The sequence below is a fragment of the Rhinolophus sinicus genome, linkage group LG06 (assembly GCF_036562045.2).
Source record: "Rhinolophus sinicus isolate RSC01 linkage group LG06, ASM3656204v1, whole genome shotgun sequence".
In the NCBI taxonomy this organism is placed as follows: domain Eukaryota; kingdom Metazoa; phylum Chordata; class Mammalia; order Chiroptera; family Rhinolophidae; genus Rhinolophus; species Rhinolophus sinicus.
This window is the reverse complement of record NC_133756.1, coordinates 152,751,036-152,776,276: the sequence shown is the minus strand read 5'-3', so window position 1 is coordinate 152,776,276 and position 25,241 is coordinate 152,751,036.

Here is a 25,241-nt window from a genome sequence, read left to right as displayed (position 1 = left end):
ACAACAGTTACTTGACTTGGATAGAGCTGATGAGCCCTGGGAAAAACACACTACTGTTCCCCAATAAAAAAAGTCCTGGAAATACACACTGTTCTCCAATAAAGTCCTGTTCCCCTTCCCCAATAAAAAAAATAAATAAATAAAGTCTATTTTGTCCGGTATAAGTATTGCTACCTATCCCAGCTTGTTTTGTTTTCTTCAATTCCATTTTCATGAAATATCTTTTTCCATCCCTTTACTTTCTGTCTGTGTGTGTCTTTCAACCTGAAGTGAGTCTCTTGTAGGCAGCATATGTAAGAGTTGTGTTTTCTTATACATTCATCCCTCCTGTGTCTTTTGATTGGAGCATTTAATCCATTTACATTGAAAGTAATTGTTGATAGATATGTAGCTTTTGCCATTTTATTATTCAATAATTTTGATTTTTTTCCATCTTAAAGAAGTCCTTCTAACATTCCTTGTATTAATAATACTGGTTTGATGGTGATGAACTCCTTTAGCTTTTTCTTGTCTGGGAAGCTCTTTATCTGCCCTTCCATTTTAAATGATAGCTTTGCTGGGTAGAGTAGTCTTGGTTGTAGGTCCTACTTTTCATCACATATAATATTTCGTGCCAGTCCTTTCTGGCCTGCAAAGTTTCTGTTGAGAAATCAGCTGACATCTTATGGGAGCTCCCTTATAAGTCACTACTTGCCTTTCTCTTGCTGCTTTTAGGATTCTCTCTTTGTCTTTAACATTGACATTCGAATTATAATGTGTTTTGGTGTAGGCCTGTTTGGGTTCATCTTGTTTGGGACTCCCTGCATATTCTGGACTTATATGTCTGTTTCCTTTGTCAGATCAGGAAAGTTTTCAGTCATTGTTTCTTCAAACATGTTCTCAATCCCTTGCTTTCACTCTTCTCCTGGTACTCCTATGATGCAAATGTTGTTATACCTGATGTTATCCCAGAGGTCTCTTAAACTATCCTCCCTTTTTTGGATTCTTTTTTCTTTTTGCTGTTCCAATTGGGTGTTTTCTTCTACCATGTCTCCAAAATCGCTGATTCTCTCCTCTGCTTCATCTAGTCTGCTGGTGATTCCTTCTAGTGCATTCTTCATTTCAGTTATTGTATTCTTCACTTCTGACCGGTTCTTTTTTATGGTTTCTATATCTTTTTTTTTTTTTATGCTTGCTATCTCTTTGTTGAAGTTCTCACTAAGTTCCTTAAGCATTCTTATAATCACTGTTTTGAACTCTGTCTCTGGTAGGTTGCTTGCCTCCATTTCATTTAGTTTTTTTCCCCCCCTGGATTTTCTCCCATTCTTTCATTTGGCATGCATTTCTTTGTTTCCTCATTTGGGCTGCCTCTCTGTGTCTGTTTGTATGTATTATGTAGATCTGCTGTGTCTCCCAGTTGGCTGGGTGGACTCATGTTTATAGTAGGTATCCTATTGGACCAGTGGCACATTCTCCCTGGTCACCTCAGCTGGGTGCTCCAGGAGTGTCCCTTGTGTGGGTTGTATGTACCTTCCTGTTATAATTGAGCCTTGATTGCTCTTGGCACGTCAATGGGTGGAATTGACCCTTAGGATGACTGACTGTGGGGTTTTGCCACATCCACAGCTTATGGACTGCTCTGGGGGAGCCTTACCCCACTGAGGAGGATTTGCTGCAGTGGGCTCTGGTGCCTGTTGAGAATGCCTTTTTTGTGTGCCACTTGCGGGGCTAATTGGGTGGTGTGCTCTGCTGATCTGACGCCATCCTTCAAGTATGTTGGTTCTGGGGCCTTTTGGGAGGGGCTCCTGTGCAGGCCCAGGTCAGCCACTTCCTGTGACCAGCTGAGGTCTACCTGGTAGGAGTTACAAAGTGACCCAAAGTTGTTTGCTATCTGTGCTGGACCTGGAGGCACATGGGAGAAGCCACACTGTGAACTGAAGATGGCTGCCACAATATTGGGTCTGGAGTAGTTTTGCAAAAATCCAGGACACCCTGAGGCCTTCTGCCACCTACCAGCTCCCTTAAGGTTCAGCCACTGATAACACCTCGTGTGGTGTTGGGTGAGGCAGCATTCCAGTGAGTCACTAGAATGGGAAGAACTGCGGTCACCAGGTTAATGTAAATTCTGGTTTGGTTCTAGTGCTCAGCCTGGAGCAACTCAGCAAAAGTGTCAGAGCACATTGAGGCCAGTTGATGGCTGCCTGTGGCCTGCTGGATTCTGATACGTATTTTTCCGAGTAAGAGTGTGATGCGGGCGGGGCTGGCTGTTCTTAGAGAAAGTGTCTCCAGCTGAGTGAGAGTTTGGTGGGGAAACGTCCCACTGAGTCAGCAGGGCAGAGCAGTGGAGCTCATCAGGCCGATCAGATTCAGATATGGCCAGAGAGGCGGGCTCAACACAGGAAAGATGGCGCCTGCCTGCTGGCTGCATGGAAGGTGGATCTTCACTGGGAAAATGCTGACTGTCCTTCAGTTCTCCCCCACACACCTCAGTCTGCCTTGCTGTATGTCTCTGAGACCCCTTGAATCATTGTCCCTCTGCTGGAGCCCAAGGTGAATGATGCGAGCGACTGAATCTGTGCTTGGGCCATTTAAGAGAATATTTGGGATTTTTGTAGCATTCCAGCCCACCCAAACCATCACAATTCCCACTGTTTTCCACAGCCAGATGTTGTGGGGGCTCCTCTTCTTGGCACCAGTACTCTGGGCTCCTTTGGGGAGAACCAAGGTGGCTGAGATAGCCCTCCTGATTCTCAATCACCACATGCAGGTGTGGGGCCCATTCCGTGTCTCCGCCCCTCTTACTAGTCTCGACATGGCTTCTTCTTTATATTTTCAGTTATAGGATTTCTGTTCAGCTAGACTTCAGGTGGTTCTCCAGGTTGATTGTTCTATAATTTAGTTATAATTTTAAGGTGTCACAGAAAAATGCAGGCACAGTGTTTATCTATTCTGCTATCTTGGATCTCTGAGTTACTACCTCTGAGAATGGCTTAGCTGGAGGAGCTGGAGAAGTCTAGAGGGGAAATTTGAGGCCCAGAGAGAGCAGGGGACTGTCCATGGAGTATAATATGGGCACCAAGGAGAAAAACAAAACTTGGTGGGGCTGGGTGGGGTGGAGAAGATCAAACCCAGGCTGTGGGCATCGTCTTTGGATCGCCTGGCAACTCCACTGTCTCCTGACGGGTAGTAGGAATGTGGCTTTGGGTCCACTAGACCTACTCACCAGGCAAATTTGCAGATTCAAAGGCTGTGCAGGGAGGGGGTGGACCCAGTGGGAGGGGCTGGCCTGAATAGATCACCTGAAGGGTAAAGAGGACATCTGGCTCCTGTCCATGCCCCTGAACTCTGAGAGGCTAAAGGTGACTTGACAGACATTTGGGCAAAGCCAGAGTGGGGACCCCCTTCCCTTGTCAGCTGAGCCATTTCCCCATGCATCTGCTCTGGTGAATTTGTGTTAGTGGGAAGAGTCTTCCTGGTTGGGTCACTGTCTAACATCACCATAAATTCTCTGAAGGGCAGGATTTCCCAGATCCTGATGTTGGCCCTCAGACATCCTAAGCGCTCAGTAAGTAGTTGTCCCATTCCTTATTTGATGCTAGGCCTTGTCACATGAGGGGCTGCATTTCATTCTCACAGTGATCCTGGGAAGTAGGTGGTATTTTAATCCCATTCTACAGGAGTGGAACCTGAGGCCCAGAGTGGGGCTGTGTCTTGGATAGGAGTTTACTGAAAGTCAGGTGGAAGTGGAAGCAGGACAGGAATCCTAGCAGGCGGGTTCAGAGCTTGGCCTGGCTGCCCCTCCTCTCGTCCTTTCTAGGGCCTGGCCTTCTCTCTCCTGGGGCCAGGCTCTGCCACGTGGAGGGAGCCTTTCAGGAAGCAATTCCAGGCAGAGGAAGGCCAAACAGACAATTCACAGGAGTTGTGCTGAGAGGTCGTTCTTGCCATATGGAAAGTCTGACAGTCTTATAAATGCTGGAAACTGAGACCCAGTTTTCCTTCATCTTGCCCCTTCCACCAACATGGATCTAAAACCCCTTCAGGCTCCATGTTGGGAGGGGGCAGCTGGAAAAGGATGACAGATAACTTCAACCAAATGCTGATGGGAAGAGAAGGCAGTAGGAGACAGGAGGACTCCTTGGAGGGGAGGCCCCTCTCCAGACTGCAAGAGACATTGACTTGGAGAGGGGGTGGGGCCTGCCCAACTGGTGGGGGTGGGGTGGGGGGCAGGACACTACTGATGCTGCCTCCAAAAGGGCCACACCATGAGTACGAGGTAGGTGGCTGGAATTTCTGGAGTCCATGTCTGTAATTGTTGGGTGTGGTAGTGCATTTCCACTCTTTGGGGTTAAGGAATTCATCAACGGTGAGGTCACCAGTTATGAGAACTACAACTATGTGGCTTCGGGAAGATGCAACAAACTCATAAAAATGCTAATACATGTTTTTGCACTAAGTTGGAAATAATGCAAAGCCCCTCAGTTAAAAAAAAAATCCATCAGAATTGCACGATTTCCTAGAGTTGGAGGAGCTAAGTGAGTTGTTAACGGAATTGTAAACCTGCCATGTGGCAATGTCGCTTTGGTCATTAAATAGAAATACCCACCTATATGCATGCACTGTAGTTTGCATGCATCCAAATTTCTAATTCTGTGGGGAATTCTGGAGAACGATTGTGCTGCTTTCTCAACATCCACAGTTATTATAGCTTCAAACCTCTTATCTCTATTCTGTAACAATGTCATCCAAGTGTTCTTTAAGCGGAGGTGCTGAAAAATGCACCTGAAAATCAATAACATTGGAAAGGAAGTGAGATGTGATAAAAACATATGAAGAAGGCTAAAACACTGGCAGGAAATGCTGTGCTGTTAATTTAGCAGACAGCGTGCTGTGAAATATTAGAGATAATGTCGGGAAAATAAAAAGCAGCATTAAAGCAAAAATATGCCACAATGGGGGTAGATTTATGCAACACATTCTTTCTGTGTTGCATTCATTTCTATGGCAAAATTAGTCTGGAATTATGCACGTTTTGAATTATGCAAGGTCTTCAGGAACACGCACTTTGCATAAAGTGCTACTGCCCTGTTAACAGTGGACGGGGGAATGGGTGACAATTACACCAGGGTGTTCTTAGGCCAGGGAATTTTATCTTTCTGTCCTGGCTTGGGCCTCGGTGATGTCATCTGTAAAGTGGGATAGTTGGACTGGTTTATCTCATTCTCTCTATTAGATTTTGTAGAGCTAGGCACCATCGTGTTTCTGCCCTGAGGTGTCTTATTTAGGACAGCGTCCACAGAATACCCTAAACTCAACTTTATTAATTGTGAAGCGGGCTGCTCAAATACTAAGTACCAGAGAAAGTCCCTAACTCATCTGAATCCAGGTAGGATGAACCCTGGCGACAAGATCCCTTTACCTCCGCCCCCAGAGTCTCACAGAGATGTGAGGTTGGGGCTGGGGACAGGTGAGTGGGAGATTAAAAGGCCAGGTGCCATGGAGATGTGGCACCACCAGAGGGCAGCACCAGCCCGTAGCTGGGCCTCCTCTGCCCGCCTGGTCAGCAGGGCATGCTTCATGCCACTTACTGCATATCACAGGTACCCTTCTGGTTGTGAGTGATGGGGGCGGGGGCAGGGGAAAAGACACCCCAGGTCTCTGCTCTTATGTGGCTTACGTTTTCCTGGAGGAGACATAATAAACATGTAAGTACATCAACAAACAAGGCAGTTTCAAGTAGCAATAAGTAGTAAGAACATGATGCAAATATACTAGTTATGGGGTGCCGCACCATCAGGGAGTCCTGTCTGGGGAGGTAACAGCATGAGACCCAATTGGGTAGGAACAGCGGAGATTCAAAGATCTGCAGGATGCAGGAACAGTCTGTCTAGGGGCCTCCAGAGGGAATGGGGAAGCCGGTAGGGAGAGTAGCTTCCTCTCAGATGAGAAAACTGAGGAATCGAGAAGCCAAGGCATTTACTCAGGGTCACAGCAAGTTAGGGACAGTGTCTGACAAAACCTCAGGAGAACTTACCTTCCATGTCCCTAACTTTCCCTTGGCCTTTCCTCCCCAACCACGACGGCGACAAGGACATGTTCCCCCTCACTCTTCATTCCTGACCATAATCTCCTTAGGGAGACAAGGCAGGGCTCATTTGCTGTGAACCCGAGCAAGTCCCCTCCCTCTCCCGGCCTCAGCTTTCTCAGTTATAAAATGCAGGGATCCTCCCGCCCCCCATTCTGAGTATTAGCTTTACAGAGGCTGCTGAATTCTAGTTCCTGAGCACCCTCTTGTGGACAGCTTTGGAATCACATGCTCAGCTGCAAAAGATCGTGGGAAAATTTCTGAGAGGCTGATGGATTCTAAGATATCGTGTTTCCCTGAAAATAAGACCTAGCCGGACAATCAGCTCTAATGCGTCTTTTGGAGCAAAAATTAATATAAGACCCAGTCTTATTTTACTATAATATAAGGCCGGGCCTAATATAATATAATATAATATAATATAATATAATATAATATAATATAATATAATATAATATAATATAATTAATATAATATAATACCGGGTCTTATATTAATTTTTGCTCCAAAAGATGCATTAGAGCTGATTGTCTGACTAGGTCTTATTTTCGGGGAAACAGGGTGTCACTGAGTGACCGTGAGTGTGTGTGTGTGTGTGTGTGTGTGTGTGTGTGTGTGTGTATTTGTGCAGGCATGCATTGTGTGTCTGCGTATGTTGGTTTGTGTGTCTGTATGTGCGCTTGTTTATGGGTGCAAACTGTGTGCGCCCGTGAATGTGTGTGTGTCCGCTTGTGCTTTTTTATGGGTGCATGCGTACATATGTGCATCTGTGTGTGTCTCTGCCTGTATCAGCGTGTCTGTCTGTATGTTCGTGTGGGTACATGTCCATGTGGATATGTGTTTCTGCAACTGGGACATACAAGGATGATGTGAGAAGCCCCCGGCTTTCTCACAAGGGCTCTAACTGCTCTCCCGGCAGCCCACTTCCTCCTCCCCTTGCTTCTGTCTGTATCACCACCTTGTTCTCCTCTCTCACTTCTCACCTGCACTATTTCAACGACCTTCTTTGACTGTTTTTTTCTTTTTTTGTCCCTTGAGGCTCATTTGAATGTCACAGATCGTGGCTAAAGAAACGATTCTTCTCTATTCTACCGACTCAAAACATTAGGTCTATGTCCCTTGAGTGGGGTTGATCACCCACTGTGCTGTTATGGGGTAGCCTGGAGGCAGAGACCTGGGAGCAGTACACAGCTGTGTCCTGGCTGGTTGAGCAGAAAACCCGGCACTTGGTAGCTAAGACACAATGGCATGTTAATGAACTGCTCCAAACTCCCCGTGCACCTATGTCACCTCATTTATTTACATGATGATCCCTCAAGCTTAGGCCAGGTGGGACTTGTCCCCATTTCACAGATGAGGACACTGAGGCCTAGACAGGGAGATAATAAAGATAGCCCTGCAGGAACTATGGAAGCAATATGCAAACTCTTCTGTGCAGTTTTCATAACACCTAGGAGGTATTTATTCTCAATTCCCTTTAACAGACAAGGACATTGAGGCTTTAAAAACAGTAGGTGAGTGCCGGAGGCTGTACAGCCAATCACCAGCAGAGGCAGGATTTGAACTCTGCCCCAGAGGATAAACCCAACTGCTCACCACAATGGCAGGTGTGAAGGCTCCCTGGTGACTACACCTGTCACTCACTGTGGCCCTCAAGCTCTTTGGGTACACACTGTCCCCTCACCATACCTCTAGGGCTCATATCCTAAGAATATTCTCCTCAGAAGTCAGGGGAGGGTAGCTCCTGTCTTGAGTCCCCTGGTCCTCTCCCAGAGGTGGGGGTGGGTGAGTGGTGCTACCTGTGTCACTTTCAGAAGCTGCTGGCTGGGGCTGAGCATTAATTATGCAATAACCTCGCTGCGGTATGCCTAATTGTCTGATAGCCATAATTGAATCTTATGGATTACACCAACATTATTGCAGGGAGCAGTTTAAGGCAGTTAATGGGAAGCTGCACTTGCATTGTGATATTTGCTTCTTATCTCCCAGCTGGCCTGAATGTGAGCCCTTGCCTGGGGGCTGTCGGTGGAGGTGGGGGGGAAGGGCAGTCAGAGGTGAGAAACAGCACAAAGATCGCATCTCCTCACTCCTGGAGGGCACTGTCTTCTTTGCCAAGAAAAGTCTGCGTGGCAGGTGGAGTTGTCATTTTATAAATGAGAATGTGGCATAGGAGAGACTCCCAATTTCATTCTTGATCATTGCTGCTAGGACCTTTTCTAAAGACAGAATCTCAGGCCCCACCCTGGACAGACTGAATCAGGAGTCCCAGGATGCAGCATGTGGAGCAAACTGAACCCAAAACAACATAATGATTAGACATTTACACCTCTCTGAAAGTGATAACCCCAACAAGTCTACTGCCCATCTGGCATAGTACATAGCTATTACAATGCCATTGATTACATTCCCAATGCTGAACTTCACATGCTGTGACCATCTCTCTCTCTCTCTCACACACACACACACACACACACACACACACACACACACACACACACGGTGCCCCCCAAAAATGTGTACACATTTTAAGACAGGAAAAAACTGTATTAAAATTGTAATAATATATACCAATAACAAAAGATGAATACTAGTCACGTTTGACTTCTGCAATTAGAAGAGGTGCTCAGAGTGGTTACCATCAGCGTCCAGATGCTTCTGATGACAGCAAAGTACTGCTTGAGCAACATTGACCAAAGTGTCCACTTGTATACGTTTTTTTTTTGGCACCTCTGGTATACATATAATAGTTGACATTCAATACTATTTTATATTAGTTTCGGGTGTACAGCGCAGTGGCCAGGCATCCATACAACTTGTAAAGTGATTCCTCCATCAAGTCCAGCACCTACCCGACACCATCCACAGTTTTACAACATTTTGATTATATTCCCCATACTGCACTTCACATCTCCGTGACTACTTTATAACTACCAATTTGTGCGTCCTAATCCTGTCACCTTTCTCACTCACACCCCAAACCCCCCTCCCATCTAGCAGCCATCAGTTTGTTCTGTGTCTATGAGTCTATTTCTGGTTTGTTTTTTCTTTAGATTCCACGTGTTAGTGAGATCATATGGTATTTGTCTTTTTCAGTCTGACTTATTTCACTTAGCATAATATCCCCTAGGTCCATCCATGTTGTTGCAAATAGTGAGATATAATTCTTTTTTATGGCAGAGTAATACTCCATTGTATAAAAGTACCACAGTCTCTTCATCCAATCATCTATTGAAGGGTATTTCAGTTGTTTCCATGTCTTGGCTATTGTGAATAGTGCTGCAGTAAACATAGGAGTGCATATATTTTTTCTAATTAGTGTTTTGGATTTCTTTGGATAAATACCCAGGAGTGGACTTGCTGGGTCATAAGGTAGTTCTAGTTTTAATTTTTTGAGGACCTTCTATACTGTTTTCCATAGTGGCTGCACCAATTTGCAATCCCACCAACAGTGTACAAGGGCCCTGATTTTCCACATCTTTGCCTTATTGTCTATTGATTTATTGATGATAGTTATTCTAACAGGAGTGAGGTGTTACCTCATTGTGGTTTTTATTTGCATTTTTCTGAGGATTAGTGATGTCGAGCATCTTTTCATGTGTTTATTGGCCATCTGTATGTCCTCTTTGGAGAAATGTCTGTTCAGGTCCTCTGCCCATTTTTAAAATTAGATTGTTGTTGTTGAGTTGTATGAGTTTTTTAAAAATAAATTTTGGATATTAACCCCTCATCAGATATATCACTGGCAAATATCTTCTCCGATTCAGTAGGATGTCTTTTTGTTTTGTTGATGGTTTCTTTTGCTATGAAAAAAACTTTTCAGTTTGATGTAGTCCCATTTGTTTCCCTTGTCTCAGGAGATATATCAGTAAAAATATTACCAAGGGTAATCTCTGAGAATTTACGTCCTGTATTTTCTTCTAGGAGTTTTATGGTTTTGGGTCTTACATTTAAGTCATTAATTCATTTTAAATTTATTCTTATATATGGCATAAGAGGGTGGCCCAATTTCATTTTTTTCCTGTATCTGTCCAGTTTGTCCAGCACCATTTATTAAATAGACCCCATTGTAAATTCTTACTTCCTTTGTCATAGATTAAATGACCATATAGACATGCATTTATTTCTGGGCTTTCTGTTATGTTCCATTGATCTATGTGTCTTTTTGTGCCAAAACCATGCTGTTTTGATTACTATGGCCTTCTGGTATAGTTTGATATCAGGTTGTGTGATACCTCCAGCTTTGTTCTTCTTTCTCAGGATTGCCTTGACTATTCGGGGTCTTTTATGGTTCCATTTAAATTTTAGGATTATTTGTTCTAGTTCTGTGAAAAATGACATTGGTATTTTGATAGGGATTGCGTTGAATTTGTATGTTGCTTTGGGTAGTATGGATTTTTTAACTACCGTGTTTCCCCGAAAGTAAGACCTAGTTGGACCATCAGCTCTAATGTGTCTTTTGGAGCAAAAATTAATATAAGACCCAGTCTTATATGATATTATAGAAGACCCGATCTTACATTATATTATATAAGACTGGGTCTTATATTATAATAAAATAACACCGAGTCTTATATTAATTTTTGCTCCAAAATACACATTAGAGCTCATGGTCCAACTAGGTCTTATTTTCGGGGAAATACGGCATATTAATTTTTCCTATCCATGAGCATGATCTATGTTTCCATTTATTTGTGTCTTCCTTAATTTCTCTCTTCAATGTCTTATAATTTTCTTAGTACAGGTCTTTTACTTCCATAGTTAAATTTATTCCTAAGTATTTTATTTTTTTGGATTTGTTTTCTTAATTTCTCTTTCTGATATTTTGTTATTGGTGTATAAAAATGCAACCAATTTCTGAATATTAATTTTGTATCCTGCTATTTTACTAAATTCATTTATCAGTTCAAATAGTTTGGTGGAATCTTTATATATAGGAATCTATATATAGTATTATGTCATCTGAAACAATGATAATTTTACTTATTCCTTTCCTATTTGGATGTTTTTATTCTTTTTCTTGTCTGATTGCTGTGGCTAGAACTTCCAGTACTATGTTGAATGAAAGTGGGCATCCTTGTTTTTTTCCTGATATTAAGGGGAATGATTTTAGCTTTTCCCCATTGAGTATGATGTTAGCTGTACGTTTGTCATGTATGGCCTTTATTATGTTGAGATATGTTCACTCTATTCCCACTTTGCTGAGAGTCTTTATCATAAATGAATCCTGGATTTTATCAAATGCTTTCTCTGCATCTATTGATATGACCGTATGATTTTTATTTTTCATTTTGTTTATATGGTATATCACATTAATTGATTTGTGGATATCGAACCAACCTTGCATACCAGGAATGAATCCCACTTGATTGTGGTGTATGATTTTTTTTAGTGTATTGCTGAATTCAGTTTGCTAATATTTAATTGAGGATATTTGCATCTATATTTATTAGGGATATTGGCTTATAGTTTTCTTTTTTTGTAGTGTCTTTGTCTGGTTTTGGAATAAGGGTAATAGTGGTCTCATAAAATGTGCTTGGGAGCCTTCCTTCCTCTTGGATTTTTTTTTAATAGTTTGAGGAGAATAGGTGATAATTCTTTTTTGAATGTTTGGTAAAATTCATCTGTGAAGCCATCTGGTCCAGGGCTTTTTTTTGTTGGGAGCTTGTTGATTATTGATTTGATTTCATTGGTAGTCATTGGTCTGTTCAGATTTTCTGTTTTTTCTTGATTTAGCCTTGAAAGATTGTATGCTTCTAGGAATTTATCCATTTCTTTCAGATTGTCCAGTTTGTTGTGTTCAATCTTAGTTGGGGGGAGGGGGGGCACAGCTCAGCTTCAGGTCCAGTTGCCGTTGTTAGTTGCAGGGGACACAGCCCACTATCCCTTGCAGGAGTCGAGGAGTTGAACCAGCAACCTTGTGGTTGAGAACCCGTGTTCCAACCAACTGAGCCATCTGGCCACCAGGGAGCTTAGCGACAGCTTATTGACTTCACTCCAGTTGTGGAGGGCATAGCTCACTGGCCCAAGTGAGAATTGAACCGGCAGCCCCATTGCCCAGAGCTCACACTCTAAACAACTGAGCCACCCGTCCGCCCCAAAATAGACTAAAACAAAGGCTTTGACAAGAGACTAAGAAGGACATTACATAGTAATAAAGGGATAAATCCAATAAGAGGACATCACCCTAGTAAATATTTATGCACCCAACATAGGAGCAGCTGAATATATAAAGCAAATATTGACTGACATAAAGGCAGAGAGCAGCAATAACACAATCATGGTAGGGGCATTTAACTGACACCAATGAACAGATCTTCCCAACAGAAAATCAACATGGAAACAGTAGCCTTAAATGATGCACTAGATCAGGTGGATTTAATTGATATTTTTAGAGCATTTTACTCTAAAGCAGCAGAATATACATTCTTCTGAAGTGCACATGGAACATTTTCCAATACAGACCACATGTTAGGCCATAAAACAAGTCTCAATAAATCTAAGATCAAAACTATATCAAGCGTGTTGTCTGACCAGAATGGTATGAAACTAGAAATCAATTACAAGAAAAGAATTGAAAAACACACAAACACATGGAGGCTAAATATCACATTACTAAATAATGAATGGACCAGTTGAGTGTTTGCAAGCGAGCAAGTCTGTGTGCAGGCTCTTTAGGAGCGTATCTGGGTTGCCAGCCACCTTCCCTGTCACTGGGATGGGCAGACAGAGACCTCGCTGATTTTCACTGTCAGATGTGTGGGAACTCCTCTTCCTGGCACAGGACTCCTGGGCTGGGGAGCCCAGCAAGGGACTGGGACCCCTTCCTCTTAGGGGGGGACCTCTGCAACTGAGGTGTCCCTCCTAGTGTTAAACTACTACCTGTGGATTTGGGGTGAGCCCATTTTGCTTCTCCACCCTCCTGTCAGTCTTGATGTGGCCTCTATATCCTTAGTTCTGTTCAGCTGGTCTTCAGATGATTCTTGAGGTGGATTGTTCTATAATTTAGTTGTAATTTTGGTGTGATCCTGGGATGCAGTAGGCATGGTGTTTACCTAACCCACTGTCTTGGACCTCTAAATGGGTTTCTTTCTAAGTTGAGTTTGTCTGAATGCTCAACAAAGGATAGGTTGTAGCACAAAGCCTTCCGCCCTTGAAGCTCCGGAAACAAACCTCTAGTGGACTCTGGGTGGTTCATTCCTAACTCTCTCCAAGGAATCTTTGAAGAGGAAAAGGGACAAGGATGTGAGTCAGTCACGACTCTTTGATCCACTGGTTTAAAACCAGAAAGGGAATTAGTAGCTCAAAAGTCAAAATAACTCAAAAGTCCAGAGCTGAAGCAAGTCAGGTGAGGCTTGATCCAGCAGCCCACAGATGGACCCATGTCTTTCTCCATTCTGCTTCCTGTTTTGTTCTTTTCATCTCGAGGCTGGTTCCCCTTGTTAATATAGCATGATGGCTTCCTTCCTTAGGTCTGATAGGAGAGGGGGTTTCTGCTGGAAGCAAAGAAGCTTCTTTCCCAGGGGCTGGCAGCAAACATGTCCTTAAATCTCATTGCCTGAAGTTGGGTCACACTCATCTCTGAATCCATCTTAGAGGCTGGGTAGATGGAATGTGCAGACTAAGCCAACTGGGGCGGGAACAAGTCAGCTTCGTTGAACCACAGGGAACCTCATGGGAAAATTGGGACTGGGGTGGAGGGTGAGGAATGCTGGCCAGGAAGATGTATTCATTTCCTAGGGCTGCGGTAACACATTACCATAAACTTGGGGGCTTAAAACAACAGAAATTTTTTCTCTCCGTTTTGGGGTCTGGAAGTCTGAAATCAAGGTGTCCACAAGGTTGGTTCCTTCTGAGGGTGAATCTGCTTCATGCTTCTGGTAGTGGCTGGAGACACTTGGTGTTTCTTGGCTTGTAGATGTGTCACTCCAGTCTCTGCCTCTGTATCACACAGTGTTCTCCCCTTGTGTTTATATGTGCTTTCGCATGGCTTTTTTATTAAGACACCTATCGGTCGTTAGATTTAGGGCCCATCCTTTTCCAGTACGACCTCATCTTAACTAATTACATATGCAAAGAACCTGTTTCCAAACAAAGTCACATTCTGAGGTAACAGATGGACATGAAACTTGGGTGAACACTGTTCAACCTGGTACGGAAGACAACCAGCAAATGCTCACAAGGTTGTCATGCTCTTATACCAAGATAGGAGTACAGGATCCATTCTGTTTAAATTTTTTAAATTTTTGAAATAATTTTAGACTTTTGGGAAGGTTGCAAAAATAGTGCAGAGTAACCTTCAAATCCTTCGTTTAGCTTTCCCCGCTACTAACATCTTGCACGACCATAATCCAATTGTCAAAACCGAGAAATTAACATTGGTACAATACTAGGAACTAACCTACACGCATTATTCAGATTTCACTGGTTTTTCTATTAATAACCGTTTTCGGTTCCAGGATCCAATCCAGAATTCACACTGCGTTTAGTGGTCAGGTGCCCCAGTCTCCTCTGGTCTGGGGCAGTGCCTCAGCCCATTTTTGTCTCCCAGGACCTTAACACTTTTGAAGAGTACTGGTCCCTTATTTTCTAGAATAGTCCCCCATTTGGTTTTGTCTGCTGTTTTCTTATGATTAGCTTGAGTTTGTGCATTTTAGGCAAGAACACCCCAGAAGTGATGTGTCTTTCTCAGGGGTACACGGTATCCGTACGTAAATCGCAGGCCATGTGAACCTTGGTCACTGGGTTCAGGTGGCATCTGCTGGGTTTCTCTCCTATAAACCTATCATCTTACCCTTTGTAATTAATACATACCTCAGTGTGGGGACAGACTTTGAGATTATCCAGTTAATTAGTTCTGGAATTCTTCTGTCGTGAGAACGCTATCCTTTCTCCCGCATCCATGCTGTTTTTACACCCCCCCACCCCACATTTAATACTAACTCTTGGATAACCAGATTTGCCCAGTAGTCCATGTATGCTATATCATGATTATTACTTAATAATTTCTCAATTGCCAGGCATTATTTACTCATTTCCCCCCAATTACAAGCAATACTGCAATGGATGGACTTATATTTATTGTGACCCACTTCTGGGAGCGTTTTTGAAGGCTACAATCCCTAAAATAGAAAGTCTGAGGTCAAGGGTATGAATGAGCATTTTTAGTTTTTAATAGGTATTGCTAAACTGCCCCTCAGTGAGATCGTAACAAGACTGAGTAACAATACCATCCACAGTGTACGAACACCATTCATTCATTCATTCATTCATTAATTCATTCATTCATTCATTCATTCATTCATTCAAATGGCTTGCCACTGGTCAGGCAGGGCAGAGGGCACACAGTGGGGACATGAAGCCCCTCTGGGACTCCCAGGCCCTTTACAATGTCAGCACTCTGTTCATCGTCTCTTTCTTTTCTTTCCCGTCCCATCTCTTTTAGCATGAATAAATTCCATGTGTGCCATGTTTCAGAACAGTGTCTTTTTTTGAGATATAATTCACATAAAATTCACTCTTTTAAAGCATACCATTTAGTGGTTTTTAGTATATTTACAAGGTTGTGAAACAATGACCATTATTTAGTTCCAGAACATTTTCACCACCCCCGAAAGCAACCCCATTAGCAGTCACTTCCCATGACCAGGATCCTGCCTCTCGCCCATGGAAAACACTAATCTATTTCCTGCCTCTATGAATTTGCCTATTCTGGACATTTTGTATAAATGGAATCATACAACACATGGCCTTTGGTAACTGGCTATTTTCACTTAGCACAATGTGTTCAAGGTTCATTTACATTGTAGCATGTGTCAGTGGTTCATTCCTTTTTGTGGCTGAATAATATTCCAGTGTATGGCTATCCCACCTTTCGTTTTTCTATTCATCAGTCGATGGACACTTGGGTTGTTTACACCTTTTGGTTCTCAGGAATAATGCTGCTATGAACATTCATGTATGAGATTTTTGTGTGGACATATGTTTTAATTTCTCATAGGTACATTCCTTGGATAACCATACCAAAGTTACACATAGTAACTTTATGTTTAACTTTTTGAGAAATTGCCAAACTATTTTCCAAAGTGGCCGCATCGTTTTGCATTTCACCAGCAGTGTATGAGAAATCCAAATTCTCCACATCTTTGTCAACACTTACTATTGTCTTTTAAAAAAATGTTTATATCCTGTGACGTTATTGTTATCTAATTGTATTTTTTAAAAAGATTTTTATTCTTCTTTATCTTTTTGATTACAGCCGTCCTCGTGGGTGTGAAGTGGTATCTCATTTTGGTTTTGATTTGTGTTTCCCTAATGACCAATGATGTTGGACATCTTTTTGTGCATTTACATGTCATTTGAATATCTTTGGAGAAATATTAATATTTATTTGAGCCCTGTGCCCATCTTTAAATTAGTTGTCTTTTTATTGTTGAATTGTAAGAGTTCTGTATATATATCCTGAAAACTAGTCTAGTATTTTGCAAATAGTTTCTCACATTCCGTGGCTTGTTTTTTCACTTTCTTAATAATGCTCTTTGATGCACAAATGGTTTAAATTTTGATAAAATCCAATATATCTATTTTTTCTTTCATTGCTTGCGTTTTTAGCATCCTATCTAAGAAACTATTGCCTAATTCAATGTCATAAAGATTAACAACTATCTTTAGAACAGTATATTTTTTAACAAAACTTTTTGACCGCTACTTGTGGGAAGAAAACATTATGTATCGAGACCCAGCGTTCCCATATGTGCACATATTACTATACATGTATGTATATTCATGTTCCATAAAAAGTTTCATGAAGCAGTATTCTTCTTGTTTCCTATTCTATTCTGTTTTCTTAAAAATGATGTTGACCAAGACACTCTCAATTGATCTCGTGACCCATTTATTGGCTGGGACCCGCAGTTTGAAAAACCAGTGCTTAAGAGTTTACAAAGCACTCTTGTGTACCTGACTTCATTTTCTCCTCCAGGCACAAGTATGAAGCAGGTGATATTGTATCTGTTTTATAGATGAGGAAACTGAGGCTCAGGTTCAGTGACTTCTAGTCACATGGCTGGTCCACGGCAGAGCTGAAAGTCTAACCTATGCCTGTGCATTTCCATCTTTGCACTCCACCTCCCTGCGATGGTTCCCATACGTTAGTGTGCTTAAGAATCCTCTGGGGAAGCTTGTTACAAGTACAGATTTCCAAGCTCTACCCACAGAGATTCTCACGGCGATGTTAAGAAGCGTCTCCTGGAACAGAAGACAGTGAGAAGAACTGTGCGTGTGTGGAAGGGGCACTGAATGAGGAATTGTGGGACCTGGCTCTCCACTTGTTGGTTCTGGAATGGGCCTCCACGGATGTTCCTTATGACTGATGGAGCACCTATTTTGCTGGCCTGCGGAGATGGCAGGGGACAAGAATGCAGCCTGCCCCGCAGCTCAGGAGCTTGCACTCCAGGGAGCACGATCAGGAGGGGACGGGATTGGATTTTTAGAGGTTGCTGACTGGCCAGTGGGCTGGAGCCAGGAGGCAGTGATGTTTTGTCTGCCTGAACAGTGTTTGTTCATTCTCTTAAACGAGGAACCAACATATACCCATAGGGGGATTTCTGTTAATAATTTGATATCTGGCATTTCATGAAAAGTCAGAGGATCTGCTGAGCCTGGGCTTGTGTGTCTGCCTGACCAAGATGGGTGGGGCTTGAGCTGGGCCTGCCCCTGCTCTGTTTACCACAGTCCCCAACTCTCTCTGTCATCTCCCATCAACGCAAGTACAGGCTGCCTCGCCCCTGAGGGCATGTGCAAGTGTAGGCCTGGACTCCATGCTGCCTCAAGGCCCTCTGCTCTGGCTCTGACAGAGTAGATTTTCCCCAGCCCCACTTGACCCACATTTGGACACCCTGCCATTGTCCCGCCGTGCTCTTCCTTGTACTGTGTGCAAGGACTTTCCCTGGCGGTGTGCTTTTCTCAGAGAGATAGCTGTGGTGATGTGGGCAAGCCACAGGCTCTGGAATTAGACCACTCTGGGTTTCACAGCCAACCCCATCACTTCCTTACTCGTTGACCTTGGGCAAGTTTCGTTACCCCTCAGTTTTCACATCTGTAAAATAGAGGGAACACTTCTCACCTGCTGCTGCTGTTTCCTTCCATGTAGAATAACATTCTTGCACCCCCACCAGCCCAGTCTTCCCCAGGGAAGAAGGGCGACTTATATAATTGGCAAACTTGGGACTAATTGCTGCTGTGTGTGGCCCAGCCACTTCTGTTCTTTCTCTTTGGGAGTCTGCCCTCCTGCAGAGAACATGCATCCTCTCCATGCTTTTCTGCACCCCAAGTTTCACAGGGGCCAGCTTGGTCTCAGCCTGGGGAGGCTGGGTGACGAGGTGTTCAGCAGTCTGGAACGAGTGGGTTTCTCTAACCCTGGGCTTCAGAATTAGGAAACCACAGACCTAAAACATACTGTTCCAAGTCAGCTTTACCAAGAGTAAAGAGGCCATTTGAAATTCATCTCCCTGTGTCTCTCTGTTGGTTCTGAACAGGGCCTGGGAAGAGGAGTTCTCTTTAACAGGTCCCCTGAGACCTCCTCAGACAGTAGTTCCTTTGGTGGTTATTGTGAGGGGCAGTGCCTGACACATAATAGGTCTCAATAAATGTCAATTGTTATTTTTTAAAATATCACTCCCCCCTGTTAAAAGGAGGGCCAGCGCCTGGGGATGGGTTCAAAGGAACAGGGAAAAATAGAGAGATAAGGAGGGGAAAGCAGCCTTGATGATACTTCTTATAAGTGTATGCAAATCACATGCAAATTTCACGCATATTTATTAGCAGCCCTTCTCAGGAAGTCTGACTGGATGTGGCCCTGGGGAAAATTTGGGTGGAGGTCACTGAATTCCAGGGAGTTTGTGGTTAGAACCAGGGCAGCAGTTGCCTGGGAACGGGTTTTGGAGGGAGGGCAGGGAGGAAGGTTGGTGGTGGGTAGAAATGGTAGGGGTGAGTCAGGTGGGGCTGGGTTCTCTGGAGTGAGGGTGGAGGAGTAGGCCAGTCAGAATGGATCCTGTGGAAGGAGGGAAACCTGAGTAAAGGCGCCAGGTGCCGCCAGTGGCAAGGGTGGCTTGCTGTCCACATCCTGCACTTTCCAGCAGCTGTCAGGGGTGGGACTGCTCCTGGGCTCAGGTCCATACCTTAGCCATTCCTGAAGCTTAGATAGTGTGGGACACCCGGGCTTTGGCGTAGGACCGACCTCAGTTTCCTTCCAGCTGTGTGTCACTTTCAGCTGTGTGACCGTGTGTCAGTTACTGAGCCTCAGTTTCTTCCTGTGTAGAATGGGTCAATGACAGTCTCTGCCTCACGGAGTTCCCATGAGGATTGTATGAGAGGCACAGAGAAGGTCTGGGAGGAGCGTGTGCAGCATACATGACTTCTGTTAGCTGCCCCATAACCTTCATGGCCCAGCTCGGAAAGCCACACTGTACATACTACTCTCTCTCTCATTTAACCCTGATGAGCTCCCCATGTGTACACTCCACACTTCTCCCATTTTAGAGATGAGGATACTAGAGTCCAGTGAGTTCGCATTTTGCATGTTTCTCACGATGTTCTACTGCCTCCTCCCCAGATGGTAGAGCTGGTGGGTCTCAGAGACAGGCAACATCTTCATTTTATAAATGAAATGAAGCCCAGAGAGGTTGGGTGACTTGCCCAAGGACATTCAGCCAGTTAGCAGTGGCAGAGCTGGAGCTAGACCCTAGTGTCCTAACTGTGGTCATGCTCTCTCTCCTGCACATCACACAAAACCTACCCTCCCAGGCCTGGGGCACATCTTGGGGCACTTATTGCGTGGGGTACGTGCTGGGTACCTCTGGGGTTAGTCTTGTCTCTCCAAGGAGGCTCCCAGGTCCTACGCCCAGCGGTGGGGGGGCGGTACTGATGAGGTGCTGCCTGCTGGGAGCTCTAGGGGGCTTCCTTCTTCCTGCTCACCTCCGCTTCCCCTCCCCCTGTGTCTCTCTGCCCCTGCTCATTGCAGTCCCTCCCCCCTTCCCAGCTCCCAGGCTGTCAGTGTTTGAGGGAGATTATGCAGTGTTGACATTGGAATATGAATTAGTTGAGAGCGGCAGCCAAATATCGGAATTAGGGAAAGCAGGAGCCCAGGCTGCAATCCAAGAGTGGCTGGAACATCTGTGTCCTGGCTGTTCCAGATGCCTGACCCTGCCGCCCACCCGAAAACGGCCGGTCCCAGAGCCACAGACAAGTTCTGCCACAGCCAAGATTCGGTCCTCCGCTTGCCAGCCGGGGCCACAGCTATGCGTCCCGCAGACCTGGGTCTCGTCAGCTCTCTCTGTCCCGAGGCCCAGGAGGAGGCAGACGGCTTCTGTGGTGATCTGAAAGGCCGAGGGAAGAGCGCCCCAGGATGTATTCTTTAAGTGTCTGAAAACCCACCTTTAGTGTTTTTATTGGTCAGGTCAGTATTTGCCAAAATGTGTTCCTTGAAACCCAAGTTCTGCAGATTGTCAATGTTTTCCATAAAAGAGGCCACATGTTTGGGAAATGTTGTGTTAAACAGAGTTACTGCAGGACTTCTCAGAGCCTTTGATAATGTAAGAGGCATTGTGATTCTTCAAAGATGGGATCGAGTTTGTGGTATTCCCCAAACTTATTTGATGGGTCAGCCTTTCCTCATGCAGAAATGTTTGGACCAACGTGAACAGGTCTTACTCAAGTCGAGCAGCTATTGTACTGCTGTCCACGGGCTGGCATGAGGTGGGCATTTAGCACATCTGGGCTGAATAGGAATTTCTCAGAACCTGTTTCCTGCATCTGTCAAATGGAATTGCTGCACCTGCCCTGGGTGTTTGTTTATTTTTTGAAGCCAAATACAGGACAGCACGTGTAAAAAGTGCCATGCGAATTGCATACCTGCCCACATTTCAGGGATGATAACGATCAACCCTGTTTCTTCTTTTAACTAATCTGATAAATGTGGACACACTGGCAGCTGTGTGATAATGCTCCCCCAGGGACTTCTCCACTTTCCTCTCCAGGACGAGAGCCATGTTTAATGCAGCATTTCTCAGTGTGAGTTGTATGCCTTCGTTAGTCTTTTTACATGGGATTGGTACATGGCAAGCTCAAGGGTAGTTTACCGAGTGTCAGGACACAAGGCCCTAGGGCTTGACTCCTAAGTCCAGTACTCTGTCTGGGCCACCACAATGCCTTCCCCCTGGCATGGGGCAGGGCACCAGAGAGGCAGGTGACAGAGGCATTCCCTGGCCCAGCTCTTGGGGACACCATGCCTGCCACCAGCCACCCTTCCCAGTGCCCCAGTACTGGTGAAGCTCCTCGCAGACTGGCCATGCCCAAGTGTGTCGCCCAGAACACTCCCCTTAAGGAGGCCCAGATCTCTGAGTGTGACCCTTGCCGCCCACACATCAAAGGGTGTTGTCCTCTGTCTCCCTGTCTTCTTCTTGCAGGGGCTATTTGGGCAGCAGCCCCTTTACCCAACTCCCTCAGTGCGGACTGTTTGAAGCAGAAGCCAAAAAAGGCCAGGCCCTCAGAGAAGGACTGAGCCACCTCCTCCAAGAGGCCCAGAGAAAACTCAAAATCATAAAACCAGTGCCTTGGAAGCTCTCATTTCTCCTGTCTGGGCCTCAGTTTCCCCGCTGTAAGTCAAGGAGTCCCACTTAGCTCTGACAGAATGTAAGTCTATGAATTCATAAACTCCTGCCGCTACTTATGAAATACTTCCTGTAACTCCTTCTGCCCCCCTCTGGCCTCCAGTAGGGTCCTCATCATATCTCTCCTGGGGGATTCCAGAAGCCTCCTAAGGTGTCCTCCTGCCTCTGGTACTTGTGCCCTTGAGTGCATCTACCTCACTGGAGCCCGAGAGCTCTGTCTAGCCTTTGCTCTCCTCCTGTTCCCTACCTGTGTTCAAACTTGGGCTGGTTTCCTACTGTCCCTGGAAAAAGTGTGTGGCTCTTTTCTGCCACCTCTGCACACAGATCATGTGAAATTCTCTAACACACCCAGACTTCCATGCTTCTCAGCCCAAGCTCTTGCTGTTTCTCCTGCCTAAAATGCCTTCCACCCTCTCCTTATGATGAGATCTTAGGCAACCTGAAAGATTTCATTTTTTCCCTCCCACTTTCCTTTATTCCCTCCCTACATGCTCTTATTGAAAATACCTCTCTAGTGTGGCACTTTGTGTTGTGTTACAACCAGCAATTTACACACTTTTGACCCGTAAATCTCATTATAGTATCAACTAACCTACATATTCTCCAATATTTAGGATTTTCTTAAAATTATACAAATAATACATGCTCTTGCAACATATCCAAATGGTTTAGAAGTAAAAGTGAAATCCCCCCCGCCACCTCTGATCCTATCGGTCAATCCGCCACTCCTGGGGGATCACTGCCAATAATTTCTCGTGTTATTCCAGACCTATTCGTGTGTATGTTCAACATATGTGGACATAATCAAATCTATTTAACAGGCCTCTCCATGGTAGGGCATTTAAGTTGTTTCCGATTCTTTACTGTGACAGATAACATTGCAGCAACCCTCTTCAGATGCAGCCGTTTCTGTAGGCAGAGTCTTAGAATTGGGATTACTAGATCACAGAATTTGTGCACTTAAAATTTTAATGTATACTGTCAAACTGTCTTCAGAAAAGGTTGGACTATTTACCCCTCCAGCAACAGTCTTGCACTGAAGTTTAAATGTCTGTCTCCCTCACTTGAGAACAAGGCCTGGGTCTTATTAATCACAGCGTCCCTGGCACATAGTATGCTCAGTAAATGCTTCTTGAGTGAATGGATGGGTTGCCAAGCCCTAGGCCTCTTCCCCCCCAAAGTAGAGGCCCTTATGTCCCCAAAAAGTCTGTGAAGTCAACTGTGGGACCAGGAGAACTTGACCCATTCCTTTCGGCAATCTGGACCACAAAGAATCCTGAGAAGTACTGGGTACTTCCTTGTAAGTGGGGAGTGTGTGGTTTTGGTCTTCAAAGCTGGCCTCAAGGATCTGGGTTGCCATGGCAACTCTTGAGCAGTGCCGCCTTTTCCCTTTCCTCCATTTTGGGAGCCTTGGTTGCCATAACAACAATTGGTCCACTCCTCTTCTCCCAATCCTGCCATAGAACCTCCAGCTTCCCTGTGGGGGCACCAGTGTTCTCAGGACTGGAGTGACCTTGATGTCAATGGACCCATGCACTTTGGGACCCTCTTGAGAAGAGATCTGAGGAGCACACCCCTTGGAGAGGGGTGGCAGCAGGAAGCAGCATAGCCACTGTGAAGGGGAGAGGGCCCAGATGAGGGAAGAGTGAAGGCCTTGCTCCTTCCAAGGCCAATTGGGTCACTGTTGCCTGATGACCAGAGGGTGAGGTTTAGGGGTGGTTTGGGGGATCAATAAGCTTCAGGGGGTGTGTAGCCAAGCATGCTTCCTCAACACTCCCATTTTTGGTGGCAGAACTGATAGAGCAGACACCCTGACCCATCCCTCCAGGGGTCCTCTGCCTTGGAGGGAGCAGGAGGCCTGGGCCATGGAGGTCCCTCACAGGCCCTGCAAAGAGCACCTTGGGGTTTACTGCAGTCCTCTTTAGAATGCTCAGAACAGAGGCCTGAAGAACACTATGCATTTATTAACACGATGGAATACTCTGTGGCCAAATTACGGAAGGACATCTGAGGATTCTGGTGACACTTGGAAAGTATTGCTCAGAGATAAAAGCAGGACCCAAATTGCTATGTGGATATTGACTGCAACTATATAATACCAGTGTGGACTTCTCAGAGACTGGAATTTGGAGGAATGCAATATAAATGCAAATACAGTTTCCCCACACCTGCTTCTCCTCCAGCATTTCCCCCTCTCTGTGAGCAGCCTTGCCACCTGCTCTGTTGCCCAAACCAGGAACTTGGGATTCAAACTAGACTCCTCCCTCTGCCCTCATGCCCCCTTCCTATTAGTCACAAGTGCTGTTGATGCTACTTTTGAATAGTTTTCATGTTTATTCTCCCTTACATGGTGACTGCCTTTGCTTGAGTGCACCTGTTTGCCATTTCTCATGTGGAAACCATTGTCATATTGCACAGTGGGTCACTCTCTTCCCAGGTGTGTCTGCCCCCTACTCCCTCAGCATACCTGCCATGCTGCTTCCTGAGTGGCAAATCTAGTCAAGTGACTCTTGTCTTTTATGCTCTCCATTTGCCCCTGGATCAAGGACAAACTTCTTGGCATGCTCAAGGCCTTTCATGATCTACTTCCTTCCTCCAGCCTACCCCCTCCAGCCTCTCTTCTTTTGAGGCTTGCTTCCAGTGGCATAAAAGTAAGCAGTTTTCTTTCATTCCTTTTGACTGAACACACCATTCCCTCTGCCAGGAATGCCTTTTCTGTCTCATCTTCTTGGTCAATTCCTATCCATCATTGAGATTTAGCTCAAGACTTTACAAGATGGTGGAAGAAAGATAGTTCCACTCCATTCTCCTCCTGAAAGCTGTACAGATACCACCACCAGAGCAGGAACGGAAGGCTGAATTCTGTCTTTGATGGAACTAGGAGACTTCTATACACTCCAATCTCAATACACAGCGGGGGAAAACACAAGAGGAGGTGTAAATGTCTTAGCAGAGAAGAGGAGATCAAACCTCTGGGCTTATGGGTGGGAAATTACTGAGGAGAAGCAAGCTGATTTACTGTACAGTAACCCAAAGAGGGTCAGGGATTGGAGGTATCAGATGCCACAGGGAGTGGGATAGAGACAGCGGCTAACAACAGGGAGTAGTTTGAAAGTTTGTGTAAGAAGCAGGTAGACTTCCAAGGCCTCACCTTCATCCTGTGCATCCAGGTGTCTGTCCCTCTCAATCTCTTGAGAGACAAGAGGCTCTCTTGAGACCAGAGACTCTTGTCTCAGGGAGGCCAAATGTAGATAAACGGAGGAGTGAGGAGTCCTACTAAAAAGCAGGGGGACTGAGCCTGCAGTTAAATGGAGAGATTCCCAGCCCTTTTCTCTCACCCAACTCCAGATCCCCAGAATCAGACTTAGCTCTGCATCCTACTTCTGACTCCACAAGGAGATAGAAGGATATTTTCTCTGGAAGAACTAAACAGCCCCAAAGAAATGACCACTAGATGCTTAAGTTTAGAGGTTAGCAGATAAGCTGGCAAGAGTGACTGATTGTCCTACATGACT